At 41.8% G+C, this 17,009-nt stretch overlaps 1 protein-coding gene across 13 annotated transcripts in view; it reads right to left on the bottom strand.

Moving 5' to 3' along the window:
• The window catches only part of DST (dystonin), a 558,750-nt gene that overhangs the window by 312,653 nt on the left and 229,088 nt on the right, over window positions 1–17,009 (bottom strand). The window contains exon 1 of one of the 13 annotated variants that reach the window (XM_082847283.1): window positions 14,719–14,764. The exons of the other annotated variants lie outside the window; for them this stretch is intronic. The gene's annotated coding sequence lies outside the window, so the exon portion shown is untranslated. Of the gene's footprint in view, window positions 1–14,718; window positions 14,765–17,009 lie in introns of those variants that run through there. 13 annotated transcript variants of the gene reach the window in all.

The raw sequence follows: 17,009 nt of genomic DNA, 5'->3' as shown, positions 1-17,009 counted from the left end.
TCTAAAATACGACACAAATGAACTTATTTACGAAAGAGAAACAGACACACAGACATAGAGAACAGACTTGTGGTTGCCGGGGGGAGGGGAGGGGTGGATGGATTTGGAGTGTGGGGTTAGCAGATGCAAACTATTATAATATATAGAATGGATAAACAATAAGGTCCTACTGTATAGCACAGGGAACTATATTTAATATCCTATGATAAACCATAATGGAAAAAATACTTTTTAAAATGTATATATATGTATAACTGAATCACTTTGCTGTATAGCAGAAATTAATACAACATTGTAAATCAACTATACTTCAGTTTTTAAAAAAAGAATTTAGTATAATCAAGCCAACACAACTCTACATGTACTCTTCTCTCTCAAGGAAAGAAAGAGCTCCCCTAATTTTTAGCTAGGTGCATGATCACCAAGAACAAATACACCCCTCTCAGGCTTCCCTGAGTTAGATGTGGCCGTGCTGTGGCTAAGTTCTGGTCCACAAGATGTGAGCAGAAGTGATTATGCTACTTCTGGGGCGTGTCCTTCAGGGGAAAGGCAGTGCCTTTTCTGTACATCCTTGGTCCAGATGACTGGGAAGCAGCTGTGGTGGCCAAAACATTTCAGAACCATGCAAGGGTAACAACCTAGGAAGGCAAAGCAAGGTGACAGAAGACACCTGGGCCCCTGTACCGGTCACTGGTGCTGGTAACAAACGACTCCAACACTGAACTCTGTAGAACAACCATTTTATTATGCTCACGGACTCCGTGGGCCAGAAATTCAAACCAGGCACAAGGGGGACGTCTTGTCTCTGCTCTGGGATGTCTGGACCTCAGCTGGTCAAACTCAACAGCTAGAATGGCTTGACGGCTGGAGGCTGGAATCACGCGGAAGCATCTTCACTCATATGTCTAGTGGTTGATGCTCACTATTAGCTGGGACCTCAATTGGGGAGCAGCCAGGCAGACCACTGACAGGTGGCCTCGGCATGTGGCCTGACAGAACGGTGGCCTCAGGGTTCCAGGGAACAAGGCAGAAGCGGCATCACCTTTCCTACCTAACTTCACAAGTCATGTAGCATCACTGACCCCACTGTCTACTGGTTACAAGTGAGCAGGTGACCCACAGATTGAAGGGGAGGAGACAAGAACCAACCCTTCAATGGGAAAAGCAGCAAAGAAACTGCACAGGTGTTTTAAAACTACCACAGTACGTGACCCTGAGTAGCACACCAGTCTGGACACCCACCTAAGTGCAAACAAAAGTGATCGTTTTTAAGCCACTGTTATTGTGGGCCTCTGAGGCAAAATTTTAGGAAATACTAATATACCCCAATACTTAAAAATAAATCATCAAACACGAGTAACAACAATGTCTATCTCAAGAAACTAATGTTGTGACTACTAGAATCACTTTGTAGCTATAATGTATATTATACTATCAGTGGTTGGCATATTTTCTTCATCCAAAAAATGTTCATGAATACCAGAAACCCCCAATACAGTACAATTCTTCTGTCACTTGCATGCTGCCGATTCCCCTTCCTGGTTTGGGGCACTGTGGGGTTTCTGAGCCCAGACAATAAGGATGCTGATGTAGCCGAGAAACTGCAGCCTGAAAACAAAGAGTTCCAGATGCGAATGTGCTAAATGACTCCGAAGCCTCTCAAAGACCCCACCCTAGGCCAAGGAAATCACCCACTCCGCTGCCTCTCTTGTCATCTACGTACAACTAAGCAAAGCAAATCCTTACAAATCTAATAGCTTCACAGAATCACATCACATTCTAATCATTTAGTACACACTGGATACGTCATTCTTTTTTGTTTTTAATAAATTTATTTATTTTATTTATTTATTTTTGGCTGCACTGGGTCTTCATTGCTGCTCGTGGGCTTTCTCTAGTTGAGGTGAGCGGGGGCTACTCTTCGTTGTGGCGCGCAGGCTTCTCACTGCGGTGGCTTCTCTTGTTGCAGAGCACGGGCTCTAGGCATGCGGGCTTCAGTAGTTGTGGCTCATGGGCTCAGTAGTTGTGGCTCACAGTCTCAGTAGTTGTGGCTTGCAGGCTCAGTAGTTGTGGCTCACAGGCTCCGGAGCGCAGGCTCAGCAACTGTGGCACACGGGCCCAACTGCTCCGCGGCATGTGGGATCTTCCCGGACCAGGGCTCGAACCCACGCCCCTGCATTGGCAGGCAGGCTCTCAATCACTGCGCCACCAGGGAAGCCCCATTATTCTTTTTTAAAAAATCAACAGACAATAGGATTTCTACCTCCCCAAACCCATACACAGCAAAGCGTGTAAAAGGAAGATTGGTTCCTTTATGTCCCCACAAAACAAAAAAGAAACCAACCTCTGAGAGCACATTAGCCTCACAGAAAATTGTGAAAGTCTGATCATCTCAAAATACATGCAAAACCACATACAACTCTGAAATATGTCCCCAGAGGAGAATACTTTAATATCAAAATCTATGAACGTAGAATTCAGAAAAATAAGGGCTTCGGGAACAGGTCAAGTTAAAATCAAGTTCCACAACTTCCCAGCTGTGCAACCTGAGGGAAGTGACTCAACCAACCCTCCCTGCGCCCTGGTTCGCCCATGTCTATAAGATGGAACCAACCGCCAGAGATGCCAGGACTAAATACCATGCCTGGCACAGTGTACGTTAGACTAGTGGTTCCCAACCTTTCTGGCACCAGGGACCGGTTTCATGGAAGACCAGGGGATGGTGCAAGGGGGGGAATGGTTCAGGAGGTAATGCGGGCGATGGGGAGCTGCAGATGAAGCTTCACTCACTTGCCCACCACTCACCTCCTGCTGTGCGGCCCGGGGCCTGGGGACCCCTGCATTAGACCCTCTTCAATTCATGGACCACTGACTCACTAAATGAACGGGCACACCCCACAACCTCTCCACGGTTTCCTTCCCCAGATCACAGAAAGCCCACCTCACTTCCAAAAGGTTGTATCCAACTATGCTGGCGTTTTAACCAACCGACAATAGAGGCAATATTTACTTAAAAAGAAAAGCACAGATTCTCTTTGACAGCAGGGCGCTAGAATTAGACCATCTCGTGAGCTGCTGCTGGATGGCACACACTACATTTTTCTCAAGAAAAAGCCAACATGTTGCATCCTCTCCACTGCCTTTATCTGCCCATCACAGAGCGGCCAGCAGAATGCTGTGTCATCCACAGACTAACATGGTCCTCGAAGGGTCCATGTGGTGATTTCTGCTGGAACAGACCAGTGACAGCACAGTGGTCAAGTAGAGCCAGCACTGCTTTTCCACGAGGCTTTGGAGTTCATCTTTCTCCCAGGTGTCCACCTGTATTTAGCAATTGAACTTAAGCTGTTTTTGTGGAGGGGAGGAGTTTGGGATTAACATATACACACTACTATATATAAAATAGATAAACAACAGGGACCTACTGTATAGCACAGGGAACTCTGCTCAAAGTTCTGTAATAACCTAAAATGGAAAAGAATTTGAAAAAGAACAGATATAGGTATATGTATAACTGAATCACTTGGCTGTACACCTGAAACACAATACTGTAAATCAACTATAGTTCAATATAAAATAAAAAAGTTTGTAAATAAAAAATAAAACAAAAATAAATTTTTTAAAGAGTTGTGTTTGTGGTTTGTAGAACATAATTTAAAGGAGGTTTATTACCTAGTTTAAAGGAGACCTCACCTGCAAGATGACTAGGCATTTAGCTGCCTAGGAAAGATCTTTTTTAAAGAACTTTACAGAAAAATTTGAATGAAAATACTGAGAAAAGTACGATGAGCTGCCATGTATGGATGCACAGATCTCCATCACCAGCTCCAACCATTATCAATGCACAGACCACCCTGGTCCATCAATATCCCACCTAGTCCTTCCCACCAAAAACTGTCTGAGTAGATCTCAGACAGCATGTTATTTCATCAGGAATAGTTCAGCATTTATCTCTAACAGTACAGTTCATTAATATCATGAAACAAAGCGTCCAAACTTCCCCAAGCATCTGTAAGTTTCTTTCCCGTTTCTTCCTTTGACTCAGGGTCTTGGTGAGTCCATACACTGCAGCTGCCAGATACGTGTCCTCAGTCTCTTCCAATCTATGGGATCCCCTCCTCTCTCTCCATCTTTATCTCCTTGCAGCTTATCTGTTGAAGTAATGGGAGTATTTGTCCCATGGTTTCCCAAATTTGACTTTTGGTGACTGTATCCCCATGGTGTCACTTAGAATATTCCTAAAGTTTCCTGTAAATTAGCAGTTGGATGGAGACCACTGGTGAGATTCAAGCACATAAAACCTGGTTATCTCTTTTTTGTAAGTTAGCAGCCGAGACAGCATTAGATGTTGTACTCATTCTTCACTTGAAAGCTAAATTATCTCTATAAAGATATCTTACTTTCATTAAATTTTTTGCCCTGAGGTATAGGTACAGTTCATACAAGTAAATGCTTGATTCTTTCCCTTTATTTCAAGTTTTCAGAATAATAAGTTGGTTCCATAGACTCTTCTAGGACTAGGTAACTGACAGACAAATAGAAAGAGGAAATAAAGGGGAGAGCTTTATATTCCCAAAGTTCTAGGTTTTGATAAGCCATGTTTTGAGTTAGAGAAAACAGAAGAAAAGTGTAACAGGGAAGAAAATGCTCCGTTCCAACCACAGTAAGTTAAACGGGTGGGTACACTGGTCTAAATTTCTCTTACATTTTAGCTTTTTGGTTCTGGTATATATGCTTCGGTTTATAGTTAGTAAATCTTTCTGGTAAACCAGATGCTAATTGCTAAGGGAAAATTTGACGAAACTAGAAAGAAGCTAAAAGATTTTTTGCCTTTTAGAAAATAATGTGTTGGCTTTTCCTTCCTCCTTTAAGTGGTAAGTTAAAAAAAATACTCTGAAGGGGCTTCCCTGGTGGCGCAGTGGTTGAGAATCTGCCTGCCAATGCAGTGGACATGGGTTCAAGCCCTGGTCTGGGAGGATCCCACATGCCGCTGAGCAACTGGGCCCGTGAGCCACAACTACTGCGCCTGCGTGTCTGGAGCCTGTGCTCCGCAACAAGAGAGGCCGCGACAGTGAGAGGCCCACGCACCGCGATGAAAAGTGGCCCCCACTCACTGCAACTAGAGAAAGCCCTCACACAGAAACAAAGACCCAACACAGCCAAAAATAAATAAATTGATTAATTTAAAAAAATACTCTGCAAAAAGAGTATGATCTTGTTTCTCGAAAGAAACTGTGTGTGTGTGCATGTAAAATAAAAATGTATGAATGCGTGGTTTCATACATTTTATGAGAAACTAAGGGGAGAATGTAAATAAAACATTTATAGTAGTTATCACAGGAAAAGCAGGATGGGGAGAGAGGGAAACGACTCTGCTTGTTGAGACAAATTTGTGTCGCTTTCCAAACTGAAAGCTGATGACTGAGAGCAACGATTTACAACTATGCAATTTGCAGAGTCCAAGAATGATGGCGGATTCCTTTACTTCCAGATGCTGAGAGGCCATCTCTGCCATGATAAGCCAGCACTGAAGGGACAAAGGAGAATTTCCAGGGCCTCTGTGGGCACTGCTGACGGTGCTGCTGGCTGAAAAATGACAAAAGTCTACAAAACCACTTCCTAAGCCACCACAGGGCAGGACAGGATAAGGCATAAGCTAACACCTTTTATTCTGCACAGCAGGAGACCCTCAAAGGAAGAACTAACCCTCCTTTTAGGAAGACAAGAGGCCCTATATGTCAAAAAGGTGTGCACCACAGCTTTGAAATGTTTCTATTTGCTTTCTCTTTTTTTTTTTGCGGTACACGGGCCTCTCACTGTTGTGGCCTCTCCTGTTGCGGAGCGCAGCGGCCATGGCTCACAGGCCCAGCCGCTCCGCGGCATGTGGGATCTTCCCGGACCGGGGCACGAACCCGTGTCCCCTGCATCGGCTGGCGGAATCTCAACCACTGCACCACCAGGGAAGCCCCCCATTTGCTTTCTTAAATGGCATTACAATGACTTACATTACAAAATTGTTTGGTATTTAAATAAGGGTTTTTAAAAAATCTTTATTAAGCAATAAAGCAATTTATGGCTGTGTATCCAAACTGCTCGACCAGAAAGCTACCACCTCTGGCTTTGAGTCACTGAAGGAGTCACAGAGGAGGAAAAGACAAGGAGGAAGCCAGAAGCTGTGCTGACAGACAAGTCACACTGGCCCCTGCCACCCTGCGGGCTCCGAGTCCAGATGAAGGTAGGAAATCACTAAAGACCACCGACTCAAGATATTCCTCTCAGCTGTGACAGAATGGATTCAAAAGGAACCTGACTCTAACAGAAAAAATCAAAGGAATATTCATTCAGAACCTTTAAATGAAAATGTAAACATATCCTACAGAAACAGAATTCAGATATAGATTAACCCAAAATCTACCTACCAGGTAAATAAACACCAATATAGCACAAACTATAACTACCTTTTTAAGGAAAAAAGAATCAAAGAATCGTAAAGATTCCAACACGACTGATAAAATCAAAGGATGGCAGTACCATACTGTCTTGATTACTGTAGCTCTGTAGTCTAGTCTGAAGTCAGGATGGTACTGGCACAAAAACAGAAAGATATATCAATGGAACAGGATAGAAAGCCCAGAGAGAAACCCACGCACATATGGTCACCTTATCTTTGATAAAGGAGGCAGGAATGTACAGTGGAGAAAGGACAGCCTCTTCAATAAGTGGTACTGGGAAAACTGGACAGGTACATGTAAAAGTATGAGATTAGAACACTCCCTAACACCATACACGAAAATAAGCTCAAAATGGATTAAAGACCTAAATATAAGGCCAGAAACTATCAAACTCTTAGAGGAAAACATAGGCAGAACACTCTATGACATAAATCACAGCAAGATCCTTTCTGACCCACCTCCTAGAGAAATGGAAATAAAAACAAAAATAAACAAATGGGACCTAATGAAACTTCAAAGCTTTTGCACAGCAAAGGAAACCATAAACAAGACCAAAAGACAACCCTCAGAATGGGAGAAAATATTTGCAAATGAGGAACTGACAAAGGATTAATCTCCAAAATTTACAAGCAGCTCATGCAGCTCAATAACAAAAAAACAACAACTCAATCCAAAAATGGGCAGAAGACCTAAATAGACATTTCTCCAAAGAAGATATACAGACTGCCAACAAACACATGAAAGAATGCTCAACATCATTAATCATTAGAGAAATGAAAATCAAAACTACAGTGAGGTATCATCTCACACCAGTCAGAATGGCCATCATCAAAAAATCTACAAACAATAAATGCTGGAGAGGGTATGGAGAAAAGGGAACACTCTTGCACTGCTGGTGGGAATGTGAATTGGTACAGACACTATGGAGAACAGTATGGAGGTTCCTTAAAAAAACTACAAATAGAACTACCATATGACCTAGCAATCCCACTACTGGGCATATACCCTGAGAAAACCATAATTCAAAAAGAGTCATGTACCAAAATATCCATTGCAGCTCTATTTACAATAGCCAGGAGATGGAAACAACCTAAGTGTCCATCATCGGATGAATGGATAAAGAAGATGTGGCAGGGCTTCCCTGGTGGTGCAGTGGTTGAGAGTCTGCCTGCTGATGCAGGGGACACGGGTTTGTGCCCTGGTTCGGGAAGATCCCACATGCCACGGAGTGGCTAGGCCTGAGAGCCACGGCCACTGAGCCTGCGCATCTGGAGCCTGTGCTCCGCAATGGGAGAGGCCACAAAGGTGAGAGGCCCACGTACTGCAAAAAAAAAAAAAAAAGAAGAAGATGTGGCACATATATACAATGGAATATTACTCAGCCATAAAAAGAAATGAAATTGAGTTATTTGTAGTGAGGTGGATGGAACTAGAGTCTGTCATACAGAGTGAAGTAAGTCAGAAAGAGAAAGACAAATACCGTATGCTAACACATATATATGGAATCTAAGAAAAAAACAAAAGTCATGAAGAACCTAGGGGTAAGACAGGAATAAAGACACAGACCTACTAGAGAATGGACTTGAGGATATGGGGAGGGGGAAGGGTAAGCTGTGACAAAGTGAAAGAGTGGCATGGACATATATACACTACCAAATGTAAAACAGATAGCTAGTGGGAAGCAGCCGCATAGCACAAGGAGATCAGCTCGGTGCTTTGTGACCACCTAGAGGGGTGGGATAGGGAGGGTGGGAGGGAGGGAGATGCAAGAGGGAAGAGATATGGGAACATATGTATAACTGATTCACTTTGTTATAAAGTAGAAACTAACACACCATTGTAAAGCAATTATACTCCAATAAAGAAATAATAATGTAAAATAATAAATAAATAAATAAAATCAAAGGATGGTTCTCCTACACACAGTGAGTGTCATTCAGATGTCAACTGTCAATCACGTCCTTCCTGCATCCCTGGTGTTCCCATCATAGCAATAGTCTTTCATTGAAGGATCAACTCTCCTAGGGTGCAGGGTTTCTCTTGGGGGTGATAAAAATATTCTAAATTTGATTATAGTTATGGTTGCACAATTCTGTGAATATTCTAAAAAACATTGAATTGTACACTTTAAACAGTTGAATTGTATAGTATGCGAATTGTATCTCAGTAAATCTACTACCAAAATAAAGAAGTAGGGGGTAGTTAGTTCTCTATACACATGCTCCTTACAGAAACAAAGATATAGACTAATTCATGCTTAAAATGAGATTCTGACTATAGAAAGATGATACTTCCAAACAAGAGTACAGAAAAAGGACTTAACTGATGAATTTAGTACATAGAGAAAAGCCAGTTCTGTCTTAATTTCTTATATAGGAAAAGTGACAGACTCTCATTCCCTAAATTCAAGTAAAACCCATCATAATACATGGAGATGTGCAATCACTGTGTATTACAAATCTACTTACAGATACTACGTTTGCAATTTTTTCTTAACTTTTAATTCTGAAATAAGTTCAGACTTACAAAAAAGTCACAAAAGTCATACAAAAAATTCCCACATACCGCTTCATCTGCATGCTCCAAATGTTAAGGTCTTTCTCCATCATAATATTAGCTACCCACTAAAATAACATAAAATGCCTAAAATTATGTAACAGAAGAAGCAAAAAATTATTAAAGAAAAATATTCCATTTCCATAAATCCCAAGCTTTTCTTGGAAATGGGGAGATCAGAAGTCGACGTGGCCTTTAATAACAATATACTCTTTCAATGGCTTCTCTCTGGCTAATTACTAAATGGGAATTCCAGCTGTACCCGTAGATCGAATGTAGCTGTCAGATACTGCTCACAAGATGTCATGGAAGTATGCTCTGTGGTCTAGGGAATTCAATCTCACTGCTGTCCTACAGGCAAGAGCCGGGGGCAAATATAATACTTGCTTATAGTCAAAAATCACCCTGGTACCAAATGCCTTTAACCATGCAATATACAAGTGTATCAAATCAGCACGTAGTACACCTTCAATGCACACAATGGTATATGTCAATTATATCTCAATAAAGCTGGGAAAGTCATTTGTGCAACTTCTTAAAAATACAGATGCCTAAGCTTCACCTTCAAAGATTCATACAGGTCTGGGCTAGGGTCCTGGCATCTTCACCGCAGGTTAAAACCTGTGAAAAAGCAAGCTTGAACTCTCACCAATGGCACTTAAATCCCTTCTGACAACTCAGAAAAGGATTAATCAGGCTTTCACTCACTGACACTTCAAATCAAGAAATAAGATCTTATATCACAATCACTTTTTACCAAATAACTGTATACAGAAACTGGACTTATGAACTGAATACAGCTTTTGCTTTCAGTACTCATTGATGACTACTTAAGGCACCTTACAGCCGAGCATCTGAAACCCCAAAAGCAATTTCTATTTGTTACCCAGTCTTCTGCCTACTCAGGGCACAGATGTCAACCCTAGGCAATGGTGTGGAGATTTTAAAACAGACTCACATAACTTGAAAGTGAGAAGCGGCTTTAGAAGCCACCTTGTGTGGTCTGCTTACCTCCTCCGCCCCCAGCAAAGACACAGCTCCTCAAGGCTCTAGACCCCAAGCTGCCATCTGCAAACCTTAAACATGGTTACCTCTGCTCATAGCTCGTACTGCATCCCTTAATACTACCTGTGCATGGCTGTCTCTCTTCAGCATACCTCTTCGAATACAGGAATCCTGCCTTACCTCCTTGGTACTCCTTTCTTTCAGCGTCATTCACTCAATAAATGTTTGCTGAACAAGACACAGTAAAAACAAAACGAAAGTGATTTTTTCTTGATTATTGTACTCACTCAAAAAGCACTTACTTTAACACCTACTATGTCCCATTACATGGGTAAAACAAATTGATGAGAAAATAATACCTTTACAGAAAGTAGCTCCTCCTTGTTTATCCTTAGGAATTTGGCATCTGTGGCCATGTGTTCTAATTTTCTCCTGACATATTCTAGGCATATTCACATAAGCATTAATTCAGGCCTCATCCCTCTGATCATTTGCCTAATTATGTCAAAGTGCCTCCTCTCTCTGCCTGGATCAAGTCAACATGTCCTAGATTTTCTCTAAGATCAATTTAATTGATAGAGAGAAAAAGAGAAAGAAGGAAGGCTAAAGGATTCACCTTGTAAACTACCATTTACTTCAAGAAACAAGGAACTCTAGTGCTATAACACCTACATTGTTTACCCTTCAAGAATGTACTTGCAGTAAGTACACAATTACCTAAGATTTGGGAATATTTTTGTTATTATTATAACAAAAATGTAATGTAACTGAGCACTAAATACACATATTAATAATAATGCAACCTAACAGTAGTTACAGGTCAATAAGAAGTTCCCTGCCAGTCTACCGACCTGTTCCTTAAAGGCAAGCATACACACACACACACACACACACACACACACACACACACACACACACACACACACACACACACACACACACACACACACACACACACACACACTCTCTCTCTCTCAGTCCCAGATGCCCCGTGAAGAGACACAGGGACACAGTCCTGGTATAACCACTCCTACCTGGACAGGAGCCTCTCTGAAAGTCAAGGCCCAATTGTCCTGCTCCCCCTAGTGGCTATAATGAAAAATGCAAGTGACCAACAAGTAAGCAACAAGCAGATCTTCAGATGCCTGAAGTTTCCTTTTTTTGGTCAAACCACTTCAACAGCAAATAACGTTTGCTCTTCTGCTCGGCCACCTCCTTTGGTCACTACCACTCTTCTCCAACTTCCGTGCCATCACATTCTTGGCCTCCCTTGCTCCCTCAGCACCAGTGGCCTGGGATCCCCAACGGCAGGCTCAGGTCTCTGCAAAGAAGCCCAGCCGCCTCACAGCTCACAACACAATTTGAGAGCAAGGATCTTGTTTCATTTGTCTTTATGTTCCCAGCAAGCACACTGCCCAGCAGAGAGAAGATATTCAAATATTTGGTTAAAAAAAAAAAAGGGAAGAAAATTAGGACAGGAAGGAGGAAGGAAGGAAGAATGTCAGGAAAGAGGCAGGCAAAGGAAGAAGCAAAAGACACCAAACTCAGACTCAGCAAGTCTGTGTGTGATTGCCGGCCACTGGCTTGCTGGATGGGCAGTTTCAGCTTAGTCACTGGGCCCGGGTTCATCATCTGTAGATTGACTGGGCTGTGGTCCACAATCTCAGAGACCCCCTGATCTGTACATTCCAGTATCTTACTGTCTTACAAAAATGCTCATCATACTTGTGAAGGTCAGGCAGGAAACCCATTTTCAGTGAGATTTTCCAAAGTCAAGCCTCTACCACCTTTGCCACTTCACATCTCTGCAGATGCCATTTCCACCCCAGGTTTGTTTTTCAAGAATAGTTTTTGTTTCATAACAGTTATGAACACCAAAATGCCAACACTTAGTACTTGCAAGTGTTATCTTCAAATTACCATCCTAGAACTATGGTAAGAAGTCACTGCAAATTTGTATGGAAACACAAAAGACCCTGAATAGCCAAAGCAATCTTGAGAATGAAAAACGGAGCTGGAGGAATCAGGCTCCCTGACTTCAGACTATACTACAAAGCTACAGTAATCAAGAGAGTATGGTACTGGCACAAAACCAGAAATATAGATCAATGGAACAGGACAGAAAGCCCAGAGATACACCCACACACATATGATCACCTTATCTTTGATAAAGGAGGCAAGAATATACAGTGGAGAAAAGACAGCCTCTTCAATAAGTGGTGCTGGGAAAACTGGACAGGTACATGTAAAAGAATGAAAGTAGAACACTCCCTAACACCATACACAAAAATAAGCTCAAAATGGATTAAAGACCTAAATGTAAGGCCAGACACTATAAAACTCTTAGAGGAAAACATAGGCAGAACACTCTATGACATAAATCACAGTAAGATCCTTTTTGACCCACCTCCTAGAGAAATGGAAATAAAAACAAAAATAAACAAATGGGACCTAATGAAACTTCAAAGCTTTTGCACAGCAAAGGAAACCATAAACAAGACCAAAAGACAACCCTCAGAATGGGAGAAAATATTTGCAAACGAAGCATCTGACAAAGGATTAATTTCCAAAATATACAAGCAGCTCATGCAGCTCAATATCAAAAAACAAACAACCCAATCCAAAAATGGGCAGAAGACCTAAATAGACATTTTTCCAAAGAAGATATACAGATTGCCAACAAACACATGAAAGGATGCTCAACATCACTAATCATCAGAGAAATGCAAATCAAACCTACAATGAGGTATCAACTCACACCAGTCAGAATGGCCATCATCAAAAAATCTACAAACAATAAATGCTGGAGAGGGTGTGGAGAAAAGGGAACACTCTTGCACTGTTGGTGGGAATGTAAATGATACAGCCACTATGAAGAACAGTATGGAGGTTCCTTAGAAAACTAAAAATAGAACTACCATATGACCCAGCAATCCCACTACTGGGCATATACCCTGTGAAAACCATAATTCAAAACGACACATGTACCCCAATGTTCACTGCAGCACTATTTACAATAGCAGAACATGGAAGCAACCTAAGTGTCCATCTACAGATGAATGTATAAAGATGTGGCACATATATACAATGGAATATTACTCAGACATAAAAAGGAATAAAATTGGGTCATTTATAGAGATGTGGATGGACCTAGAATCTATCATAGAGAGTGAAGTAAGCCAGAAGGAGAAAAACAAATATTGTGTATTAACGCATAAATGTGGAATGTAGAAAAATGGTACAGATGAACCTATTTGTAGGGCAGGAACAGAGATGTAGACATAGAGAGTGGACATGCGGACACAGTGGGGAAGGGGAGCGTGGGACGAATTGGGAGATTAGGTTTGACATAAATACACTACCATGTGTAAAATAAATAGCTAGTGGGAACCTGCTATATAGCACAGGGAGCTTAGCTCAGTGTTCTGTGACGACCTAGATGGGAGGGGGGGTAAGGGGGGGAGGGAGGTCCAAGAGGGAAGGGATATAGGTATACATATAGCTGATTCACTTCATTGTACAGCAGAAACTAACACAACATTGTAAAGCAATTTTATTCCAATAAAAAAAAAAAAGATTGGTTGAGAGTTTAGAGGTTTAAGGAGAGGAAGGGGCAAGCTGGAATTTCAAATAAAATCATCAGAAAGATCATTGTTGGGAAGGCTGCATATGAATAAGACTTGAAAGAGATGAAGGACTTAGCCATGCAGACATCTGGGGAAAGACATTCAAGGTGGAAGCAACAGGCCTGCTAAAGCCCTAAGACAAGGTGCGCCTGGTGTGTTCAAGAAAGACCAAGGAGGCCGCGGTGTCCAGAAGGAAGAGATGAGGTTGGAGAGGGAACAGGAGAGCCGGGAACTGGAGGACCAGCAAGTCATTTCAAGGACCTTCAATTTGACCTTCACTGAAATGGGAAACTACTGGAGGGATTTTTGGCAGAATAACAGATCGGACTTAAGTTTTTAAAAGATCACTATAGCTGCTCTATTGGAAAAAAGATTCTCGACAAATAATATTTACCAAGTGCTTATTCTTGAGGTATAAAAAACCATCCCAACCCAGAACAGCCAACACAGTACTAAAGAACAAAGTCGGAGAAGTGACACTCCCCGACTTCAAGACTTACTGTAAAGCTACAGTCATCAAGATGGTGTGGTGTCGGCGAGAGAGCAAACAGGTCAATGCAACAGAACAGGGAGCCCAGAAATAGAACGACACAAATAAAGTCAACCGATCTTTGATAAAGAAGCAAAGGCAATTCAACAGAGAAAGGAGAATCTTTTCAACAAATGGTGTGGAAGAACTAGACATTCACATGCAAAGGAAGTGAATCTAGGCTCAGACCTCTCACAAAAATTAACTCGAAATGGATCACAGACCTAATGTAAAACTGTAAAACTTCTAGATGATAACACAGAAGAAAATCTAGGTGACCTTGGATTGGGTGATGGCTTTATAAATACAATATCACAATCCATGAGAGAGAAAAGCCATAAGTTGGACTTCTTTAAAATTTAAAACTTCTGCTCAGCAGAAGACACTGTTAAGAGAACAAAAGACAAGCCACATCCTGAGAGAAAATATTTTGCAAAATACATATCTAAAAAAGACCTATTATACAAAACAGACAAAGAACTCTTAAAACTCAACAAGAAAACAAACAACCTAACTGAAAAGCAGCAAAAGATTTGAACAGACACCTCACCAAAGGAGATTCACAAATGGCACATAAGCACTGAAAAGGTGCTCCACATCATATGTCATCAGGGAACTGCAAATTAAAACAACAAAGAAATATCACTACACACCAACTAGAACGGCCAAAATCTTAAAACACTAGACAACACCAAATGCTGATAAGAATGTGGAGCATCAGAAACTCTCATTCATTGTTGACAGAAATGCAGATAGTACAGCCACTTTGGAAGACAGGTCAGCAATTTCTTCCCAAGCTAAACATAGTCTTACCATACAAACCATTTATCATGCTCATAGGTATTTACTCAAATGAACTGAAAACTCATGCCCTCACACAATGTGCACATGAATGTTTATAGCAGCTTTATTCATAATTGACAAAAATTAAAAGCAACCAAGATGTCCTTCAATAGGTGAATGAACAAACATCCATTTAATGGACTATTATTCTGCAGTAAGAAAAAAATGAGTGAACAAGGTATAAATTTCTTTTTCTTTTTTTTTTTTTTTTTGTGGTACGTGGGCTTGTCACTGTTGTGGCCTCTCCCGTTGCAGAGCACAGGCTCCAGACGCGCAGTCTCAGCGGCCATGGCTCACGGGCCCAGCCGCTCCACGGCATGTGGGATCTTCCTGGACCAGGGCACGAACTCGTGTCCCCTACATCGGCAGGCGGACTCTCAACCACTGTGCCACCAGGGAACCCCTAAATTTATTCTTTTTCATTTTAAATGCTAAAAAAGAAAAAAAATGAGCTATCAAGCCACAAGAAGATACAGAGTAACATTAATAGTATATTGCTAAGTGAATGAAGACAAAAGGCTACACGATTCCAACTACAGAACATTCTGGAAAAGGCAAACCTATAAAGACAAAAAAGATCAGTGAGGGCAGGGAGGAAGAGAGGGATAAACAGGCGGAGGACAGAGGATTTTCAGGGCAGTGAAATGCATCTCTATGATACTGTAATGGTAGGTGTAAGACATTACGCATCTCTATGCACAGAGCTTTACAACACCCTAATGTAAACTGTGGATTTTGGTTAATAATAATATATCCCTACTGGTTCATCAATTATAATCAATGTACCACAACTAACACAAAATGTTAACAACAAGGAAAACTGTGGGGGTGGATGGGGTACATGGGAACTCTCTATACCTTACACCCAGCTCTTCTGTAAACTTAAAAGTGCTCTAAAAGTCTATCAATTTAAAAAATTTATTCCTGCCCTCAAAATGTTTATTCTCATATTACTTTATTATCCATATCCTGCCCACTTCCAAAATGGAGCTCGGATGACACACACAGAAGAAGGATACTAAAAGTAAAAAAAAATATGGTGGTGCGGTGTTAAGCGTCCGCCTGCCAATACACGAGACACGGGCTCAAGCCCTGGTCCAGGAGGATCCCACATGCTGAGAAGCAACTAAGTCCGTGCGCCACAACTACTGAACCTGTGCTCTAGGGCCCACGAGCCACAGCTACTGGAGCCCATGGTCTACAACAAGAGAGGCCACCGCAATGAGAAGCCTGAGCACCACAACGAAGAGTGGCCCTGCTCGCCGCAACTAAATAAAGCCTGTGCGCAGCAACAAAGACCCAATGCAGCCAAAAATAAATAAATAAATTTATATTAAAAAAAACTATAAAAAAAATCAAAAACCACGAGTAAGGAAAGCAATACAATTACTCCAAAAATTCAAGCTAAGTGTTACTTTTCAATATTCCTTCACTGACTTCCCTCCATCAAACTCCATCACATTCTCTCATCGCTGCACGAATCTGCCCTTCACAGCACCTACTCCAGTGATAATTTTACAGGTATGTGATGATTTCATCAATGTCTGCCCCATACTAGACTCCTTAAGAGCAGATAAAGGAGTTTAGTGACACCATAGTAACCAAGAAGCCATAAATTTGGTAAACAAACTGAAGTACAGGAAAGTTAAATAAATAACAAAAAGTCCCAGCTTAAAAATGGCACAGCCAGGGCTTCCCTGGTGGCGCAGTGGTTGAGAGTCTGCCTGCCGATGCAGGGGACATGGGTTCGTGCCCCGGTCTGGGAAGATCCCACATGCCGCAGAGCAGCTGGGCCCGTGAGCCATGGCCGCTGAGCCTGCGCGTCCAGAGCCTGTGCTCCGCAACGGGAGAGGCCACAACAGTGAGAGGCCCGCGTACCGCAAAAAAAAAAAAAAAAAAAAAAAAAAGGCACAGCCAGGATTTCCACACCTGGACTGTTAGACTCCAGGGCCTCCTGGTCCTGGCGTTGCACCATAAAGTATGATACAATTTTTGTAC

This window comes from Leucopleurus acutus (assembly GCF_964270905.1).
Source record: "Leucopleurus acutus genome assembly, chromosome: 10".
Taxonomy (NCBI): Eukaryota; Metazoa; Chordata; class Mammalia; order Artiodactyla; family Delphinidae; genus Leucopleurus; species Leucopleurus acutus.
Note: the sequence above shows the minus strand (reverse complement) of the source record. Positions and strands in the feature narration are given on the sequence as shown.